Raw genomic sequence first — 5,866 nt, forward strand, 5'->3', positions numbered from 1 at the left:
ATGTTTTGCTAGTGGTGCATGTTAGAAATAATAAAATAAGAGTATGGAAAAAAAAGGAAAAAAAAGTGTTCATCTTTCACCATAGCTCTTGGCGAATGTCCTAAGGAAAGAAAAGAAAATTTTGCTCATCCATTTTCACTTCTTGGCGAAAATACTAAGGAAAAAGGGGAGGATTTTTGCTTCATGCTTGGTTTGGAAGAGATCTAGAAGGAGATTTGGCTAAGTTTGCATCAAGATTAAGGTATGTATGAGGTTGTGTTAGGAGTTTCATGCATGTCTTGGTTGCTAACTTGATGTGCATGTTAGCCATGGCTCAAATCTTTGTTATGCCATGGAAATGGTATTTGGCCAAAGTTGTTATGGTGATAAAGCCATTGCATGCTAAGTGTGAAGCTTGATGATGATGCATGCAATGATGGATTTTCTACTCATGAGTAAGATTTTGAGTTTTCTCTTTGTTTTATCATGATTAAAGTTGAAAAGGAGCATGATTGTCATATTCGCCATGATGCATTCTTGAGCATGATTCATGCTTCTTGCATGTTAGTTAAAATTTGTGTTTTGGATGGCTATGGACACCTTGAAAATTGGCCATGCTCATATATGCATATATATGATTGCACATTATGTTTTGGTTATGAACTAAGTGATGAATATATTGGTTTAAAGAAGAAGATGTGGAAGAATGCTTGTGAAATTGCAAGCACAATTGCCTAGCACACATGTAGGTGCTTGATGCTATATTATAAGTTTTGGGCCACAATGTGCAAAGCATTAATTAGTAAATTGCATGCTGTTTTTGTGAGGTATTAAGTGCAAAATTGACCTCAACATGTACATGAATATTTGGCCTTGGGTAGCCTATTGAAGGCCTTAGCATTTCCTTGATGCTCGAATAAATTGTATTGAATTGCTTGATGTAGTATAAAATGTGCATGACCATTGTGTATTCAAGCTAAAGGGTGGCCATATGACCATTTAAACTCCTTGTCATATTCGCCAAAAGCTAGCACAATGAGGTTTTAATAAATTGAATTTGTTTGAATTAGCTCAAGAGCTTAGAGGGCCACAATTGGACAAGGGAAGGAGAAAGTGATCGAATAGCCGAAAAAGCCGTTCGACAACATCCGAGGTAAGTCCTCAAGAAGTGACCCTACTTGAATTGTGTGAAATAAAGTATGGATGTGTATTGATTATTGATTATGTATGCATGAGTATTTGAATTCTACGGGCTAAGTCCCAAAGGCGAATATGCTTGCGACTATAATTGCGTTTGAGCCTTAGTAACGAAAATGAATTATGTATGTCCAATGATAATTGATGTATGTGTTCATGGAAATTGAATGATATCCGGGCTAAATCCAAGACAATTATGTTGAAATTATATCCGGTTAAGACCAAGGCAATTGTGCTAGTGGCTACATCCGGCTAAGACCAAGGCATTCGTGCGAGACATTCTATCCGGGCTAAGACCAAGGCATTTGTGCACGTGATTATATCCGGTTATATTCGAAGAATCTTGGGCTGGAGGTGAGTGTTGGTTGCTGTAATGTATTCAATTAGTACACTCGAAAAGCCCAAAGGATAAGGTACGTTATATGTGCATTGGAAAGTCGACATGTATGAGCAACATTCGCTCAATCGACTAATGAATTTCAGTTATTGAATTGATTGATATTTTGTGAAATCATATAATGATGAAGTGTGAAGTAAGAATGTGTATTAATGAAATGATGCATTTGGCTATGTGAATGTATTGCTGTAATTAGAGTTGATTATATTCCTTGAGACTTACTAAGCATAAAATGCTTACCCCGTTGCTTTGGCTCTCGGTTTTTTTAGATTTCGCTCAAGCAATTGGATTTGGGATCGTTGAAGTCGAAGTCATTCACACTATCAAGCCTCCATTTTGGTATAAATTTTTGATTGAACTTGAGATGGCATGTATAGGACTACCTCTTGTTTATTAAATATGTTGTAATGTAAGTATGTACGGCCATGCGAAAATGGCTCGAAAAGGAAGCATGAACTTAGACTAAATGTGGGTTGTATGTATATATTTGGTGTCATGATGTGGCTATGGCTTGGAAATGGGAATGTTGGTCATATGATCAGCCATTTGCATGGTTAAAATGATCATATATGAACCTATGTATGGCAAGACTAGTTGATTCATGGAGACTACCAAATAGGTAAGTCCTACCTTAAAAACAGATGCTGCCAGCTGCAGTGGCATGAATGTGAAAAATCACCAAAATTCATAGGAATGGAATTAAATAGTAAATAAGCTATGTAAATGAACCTTGATGAGTCTATTTTCATATGGAAGAAACGAAATGGTCATAGGAGTTACAGGTTAAGAGATATTAAAGCTATTGTGAGACAGGGCCAGAATGGTTTCTGGGTTCCCTGTCGCAAGTTTAAAAATTCGCTATAAATTATCCAAAAAGAATTAGGAGACATACCTTATATGTACAGATTCCATTTTGAGTCTAGTTTCATTAGAAACAAACGACACCAGCATTAAAGCCCTTTACAGAGAGATATTCAAGTTATACCGCGCAAAGGTCAGAGCAGTCGATCCCTGTAACATGGGTAACTTTAACTAATAAACTGTACCAATTGGCCCGACCAAAAATCCTAGAAATAAATACATGGATGAATATATGAGTCTAAATTCAGGGAAAATTTACAAAACCAGTTTCCGAGTTTTGAAACTCGAGATATGATTTTTAAGGCGACAGTGACGCAGTTTTCCAGCCTGACTGGAAATGTCAAATTGGTGGGCAAAACATGTGAACTTGGCTTGTTAACCCCTCGGGTCCGACTCCGGCGATGGTCTCGGGTTTGGGGTGTTACAAATTACCCCAAGGAAGCCAATTGATCCATCTTATAAGCCGGATTCATCATCAAGACTGAAGATTTCTTTATGTTTTGTATTCTTTATGTTTTGTATTCTTTATTCTTCTGAGATGTTTTCTTATTTAGTTATGAACTAAATCCCCTAAATACCTAATGGGAATGAAACCTAATACTAATCTTTTTATTATTTTCTGAATCGTATGATAAATATTTAACTTGTTTTTAATTATGTGTTCTTAATTATTGTTTCGTCAAGATACTGATTCAAGACACGCTCTTATTCAGAGGAGGAATAGACCCTGTCTAAGAGTACATTTTCCATAATTAAACAGAGTTGATTGCGCGCCTAGAAATAGGGTGACAAGATTTTTCCGGATTAGGGTGAAACCTAGTAAGGGGATCCATAGATCGAGTTAATGCAATCCTAGAGTGTTAAATAGAGAAAAGTCTCGGTTATTCAATCTAGGGATTAGACGTTATTAGTCTTGAATAGGGATAATAACATAACTTAGGGATCTCTATGGAACAAGTTGAATGAATAAACCATCCGATTCGGAGCCAGAATAACAAGTAAAGTCTAGGTTGATTTTTCCTTAGGTATTTTCTCAAGTCAATCGATTTTTCCAAAAGCAATTCCCCAATTCTTTTCTCTGTGCGTTCTTAGTTTAAATAATTAGTTAATTAAAACAAACCTTTTTATTTTTAGGCTAGATAATAAAAAGATAGTTATTACTAGTAGTTTTGGTTCCCTTGGGTATGATATCCCCGTCTTGCCATTACTATACTACTGTTCGATAGGTGTGCTTGCCTTTTCGTCGTGATAATAGTTAGTCTAGGTTTGATCTCCATTATAAATATTTATTACTTGTTACAAATCACGCGATCAAGTTTTTGGCACCGTTGCCAGGGAACTGAACTATTAGGAACACTTAATTTTTATTACGTTAGCCATTTATTTTTCTTACAATTTAATTTAATTTAATTTTTATTATTTATTAATTTACTAATTCTTTCTCTTGGCAGGTTTTTATAGTTTATGACTAGAAGAAACCCGTCAGGACCATTACTTTTTGACGAAGAAATCGATCGTAGAATTCGTAAAAATCAAAGAGAAATAAGGCATAGCTTACTATACACGGAGAATGAGCAAGAAGACGATACTCAGCCCCTAACCGAAGAGATGGCCGAAAACCCAGGCGATCAGCTGCCTTCTGTAATTGTAGCTAATCAAAATCCTGCTCCAAATACTATGTATAATTATGCTAAACCTTCGTTAACAGGAACTGAGTCTAGTATAGTTAGACCTGCTATTGCTGTGAATAATTTTGAACTAAAACCTAACACTATTCAGATGATACAACAGTTTGTTCAGTTTGATGGTTTGAAGGATAAAGATCCCAATGCTCACTTAGCAAATTTCCTGGAATTTTGCGATACATTCAAAATTAATAGTGTTTCTGATAATGCCATTCATCTTCGGTTATTTCCCTTTTCACTGAGAAACAAAGCTAAATAGTGGTTGAACTCGTTACCATAAGGGTCTATCACTACTTGGGAACAAATGACAGAGAATTTTTTACTAAAATATTTTTCGCCGGCTAAAACTGCTAAATTACGTAATGATACCTCTTCTTTTGTGCAGATGGATTTAGAAACACTTTACGATGCATGGGAGAGATATAAGGACTTACTAAGAAGGTGCCCTCACCATGGGTTACTACTTTGGCTTCAAGTACAAACATTCCACAATGGCCTGAATCCCTCGACTCGGCAAATGGTTGACGCAGTCACTAGAGGAACCATCAATAATAAAACACCGGAGGATGCCTATGAATTTATAGAGGAGATGTCACTGAATAACTATCAGTGGCAAGTTATAAGGACTAAGCTAACAAAAACAGCCGGCGTTTAGAACATCGATTCAGTTACTATGCTGTCAAATCAGGTAGAACTTTTCAATAAAAAGATTGATAGTTTTCTTGGTTCTACACAAATACATCCAGTAATGAAGTGTGACTCAAGCGGAGGAGGTGTGCATACAGAATATCAATCCTTCAATCCCACAACCGAAGAGGAGCAATTCAACTATATAGGTAATAATAGCTTGAAATCTCAAAATAACCCATACAGTAATACTTATAATGCAGGTTGGAGGAACCACCCAAATTTCTCCTACGGTGGTCAAGGAAATCAAAAGCCACAAAATCCTCAGGGTTTTCAACAGCCACCTTATCAACAAGAGAAGAAACTGAACCTTGAGGAGATGCTCTCAAAATTTATATCAATTAGAAACCCATTTCCAAAATACTGAGACAGCACTTAAGAATCAACAAGCATCAATCCAAGGACTAGAAACTCAGATAAGCCAACTTTCTAAACTGATCTCGAAAAGACCACCAGGAAATTTATTTAGCAATACCAAATCCAGAGAGCATGTCAAAGCAATTACACTAAGGAGTGGCAAAGTGTTAGTGAAATCTGAAAAAAGTTAGCACAAGAAACCGTGGAAAGCGAAAGGAGGGAAGAAAAACTCGAAAATTGTGACAAACCAGTACTGGAGGAATATTCATCACCGGTTCCATATCCAGCAAAATTAAAAAAAGATTGCATTGATGCACAATTCGGTAAGTTTCTTGAACTTTTTAAGCTATTACATATCAACTTACCTTTTGTTGAAGCTATCTCATAGATGCCTACATACACAAAATTTTTGAAGGAGCTTTTAACAAATAAAAGGAAGTTTGAGGACTTATCTATAGTGGAACTCAACGAGGAGTGCTCGGCCATACTCCAAAATAAGCTCCCAACCAAACTAAAAGATCCAGGAAGTTTTACTATCCCTTGCTTAATTGGTAATCTAAATATTGAAAAAGCACTAGCTGATTTAGACGCTAGTATTAATTTGATGCCCTATAAAATGTTCAAACAGCCGATCGATCTGTTAAATATCCCAGGGGTATTATAGAAGACGTACTCGTAAACCCAGGGGTATTATAGAAGATGT

At 36.2% G+C, this 5,866-nt stretch overlaps 1 non-coding gene across 1 annotated transcript; it reads right to left on the reverse strand.

Moving 5' to 3' along the window:
- Nucleotides 1-4,471: 4,471 nt before the first annotated feature.
- On the reverse strand, nucleotides 4,472-4,578 carry LOC128286324 (small nucleolar RNA R71). Its single transcript, XR_008276867.1, has one exon. It is a non-coding gene; the product is annotated as a small nucleolar RNA R71 (small nucleolar RNA).
- Between the last annotated feature and the right edge of the window lie 1,288 nt (nucleotides 4,579-5,866).

Source organism: Gossypium arboreum, chromosome 12 (genome assembly GCF_025698485.1).
Source record: "Gossypium arboreum isolate Shixiya-1 chromosome 12, ASM2569848v2, whole genome shotgun sequence".
Classification (NCBI taxonomy): domain Eukaryota; kingdom Viridiplantae; phylum Streptophyta; class Magnoliopsida; order Malvales; family Malvaceae; genus Gossypium; species Gossypium arboreum.